The sequence below is a fragment of the Rattus norvegicus genome, chromosome 14 (assembly GCF_021556685.1).
Source record: "Rattus norvegicus strain SHRSP/BbbUtx chromosome 14, alternate assembly SHRSP_T2T, whole genome shotgun sequence".
Taxonomy (NCBI): Eukaryota; Metazoa; Chordata; class Mammalia; order Rodentia; family Muridae; genus Rattus; species Rattus norvegicus.
The window spans coordinates 38,010,294-38,013,290 of record NC_141547.1 but is presented as its reverse complement, the minus strand read 5'-3'; the positions used below and the strand labels follow the sequence as shown (position 1 = coordinate 38,013,290).

General features: G+C 31.9%; 1 non-coding gene across 1 annotated transcript; it reads right to left on the bottom strand.

The window, feature by feature from the left end:
• Positions 1-2,533: 2,533 nt before the first annotated feature.
• On the bottom strand, positions 2,534-2,640 carry LOC120096752 (U6 spliceosomal RNA). The gene has a single exon (XR_015637816.1). It is a non-coding gene; the product is annotated as a U6 spliceosomal RNA (small nuclear RNA).
• Between the last annotated feature and the right edge of the window lie 357 nt (positions 2,641-2,997).

Below are 2,997 nucleotides of genomic sequence, written 5' to 3'. Positions count from 1 at the left end.
TTAAAGCTATGTTATATATACAGAGGACCTGATTCAGACCTATCTAGACCCTGCTTGGTGATTCATTCTTTGTGAGTTATCATATAATATATAGTTAGGAATTACGTTGGTTTAATAAAGTAGACATAGAAATTCCCATTCTAAGATTCATGGATCCACCAGGCCTGGAAAAATGGGTAAATTTGTACTTTGAGGCACGTATTTTCCTCCTGTTGAGTGGGTATTAAGTCCAACTAGAAAACTGTTGGTTACCACCTAGACGTGAGTGCCACTATTGCACCGTTAGCAGCATTTTCCATGCTGTTCAATACTGTGGATCATAATTGTCAGAGCTGAGTAAGATTACTGGTGGCTTCCCTCCATTAGAAGTTTGCACAGCGTCTTTCATGTCTATGAAAGCTATTTGAGGCTTTCTAGTCAGATCCAGCCCTATCCTGAGTCCTCCTATGATGTACATGAGTCCATCAGAAACTGGAACAGATTTGAGAAGCAACTCCATACATTATCTACAATCTATATATTTTGGGAGTATTTTAGGCTGTTTTGTAGGTTGTGAATATATGCAGGTTTTGTTGAAGTGAATCATGTAAGTAAATCACAAATGAATAGATTATATTTATCTGTATTAAGAAACTATAGATGTATACGTATTTATTTAACTTTTGTCAAAATGTTCCTTACAACAGTTTTTGAAATTATTAATCTGGATAAAATTAACTTGCAGTGTATTTGAAGATTCATCAGTATAAATAAATGAAGCCTATTGAATGGTTTAACTACATTGCAGCAATTCTAATGTAACTATTTCAGTCTTTTCATTGTAACACTCTGACACCTTGGAAAAGACTATTTTACATCTTAACTTTTAGGGTTTTTTTTGTTTGTTTGTTCATATACAATTTCTCTTGTTGCTAAGGCTGGATAGAAACTAGCTATGCAGCTGAAGATGCCACTATCTTTCAAGGACTAACATTACAGGCACACATACAAGTTTCCTAGTTTTATTCTCAAATCCATTATGACATCTAGCACTTGTTTATTAAAGGAGGTTCAATGGGAAGGTCCACCTTTTAGATTTAGTTTTAGTTTTCTGCTTTTTATTCCTCTTTGTCTCTCTGAGATTTCTGGAGATGTCTCATTTTACTAACAAACAAGCAAGCAAACAGCCACTTTTCTTAAAGTATGATTTTACTTTTGAAAATAAAATTATATTGACAATCTAACTTCTCTTTACCCAGGCAGTTCTTGTTCATCTCCGGAGACAAGAAACACCAGTTTCTGAACACACTTGTGCATAACCACAGTTTTTTTATCCAGGTGCTTTATAATAATTTTGATTATCATCACATAGCCAGATTCTAATGATTAAATTAATAGAGCAAATTAACCAACCATTAAATTAATATCTGTAGCCCAGATTCTTCCTGATTCAAGATTTATATACAGATAAATCAGTGGCTCTAATGTGATACCAAAAGAACCCTACAACTCAGTAAACATTCAGATTCTCTCTCTCTCTCTCTCTCTCTCTCTCTCTCTCTCTCTCTCTCTCTCTCTGTCTTTCTTGCTATCTCGCTCTTTTGCTTTCTCCTCTCTTATTTTTATAAACTGATTTAATCATCAATTATTTCCACTTCAGTTGCTTAAAAACCCAAAGTGTTTCTGAGTATTAGAATTTATGGAAGGAATATTAAAACATGAAATGATTATGTCACTAAAGATATAATAGATAATAAAATAAACTAGTTTTAATATTTTAATAAATGTGTTCAAGAACAATGTCAAAGCACACAAAAAATTAGAGATTCTTATTTGGGCTAAAAATATGAGAGACAATGATGGTGGTCAGGATCATAATATAATTTATAATTATATAATTTTCTATTAATTATAATTATAAAAGTATAATAAAGGGAAACAGAATATTAATAGGATCATCTGAATTAAAGTCATTAAAGAATAATTGTATTAAAATGTTATTGAAAATTATGTTGATGACATTGTTCTAGTTATTTTTAGTATTACACAGAACTCATAAAATGAACTTTATTGTCAACTGAATTAAAATTTTGTAAGCTCATGAACCTTTTAACATTTCACTCTTCATTTCTCTATACCATTATTTATTATTTCTGATTGGTGTGTTAGATACCTTCAACTTTCTGTAATAACACACAATGACTAAAGATTATTTAAAGATAATAGAGGGTGATTTCTTTTGTTTTGTTTTTAGTTTATTGTTACTGAGGGATATGAGTACCATAGCAAGGAGAAATAGCAGAGAACAGTATGCATGGCAATCAAAGAAGTTGAGAGATCACATGTTTTTTTTATTTTAAAATGTATTTTATTACAATTTATTAATTACACAAAACAATGAATTTGTTATGGTATTTTATAAATGTATGTAATGTAATTCAATCATATTAAAAGCCTATGTAGCCTTTTTGTCCCCGCTTTCTCCGAGCTTCTTCCCTTTTTCATATAGTTTCCCTTCTGCCTTCATGTCCTTCCCTACCTAAGCCAACAGTCCAAAAATATGGAATGCTCTATAATTCCAAGTGCCATCCTTGTGCAGGGTCCATGATAACCTTTTCTGTATTGTTCCAATTTTTGTATATGAACATGCAAAACAAGCACGAGAAATCACACATTTAGTCATAAACATGAAATAGAAATATCGAAGTGGAAGTGAAATGAGGCTATGAAATATTAATGCCCACCTACACTGATGCACTTCTTACACAAAGACAACCCAGCATAAAAATTCCATAAATATCACCACTATCTAGGGACCAAGAGTTAAAACCCTTTCTATGTGGTAAGCATAACAGTACATAACATCTTTATTCTTAATGAAGAAGTTGTATCATTCATTCATAGACAGTTCTTATTTGCTATACAGCCTCACTTGTCAAGGATTTGGCACTTATGGGGTAGTCAGTATGTTTGGGCATGTTAAGGATCAGTTGATTTTAGAATATAGAAACATAATTC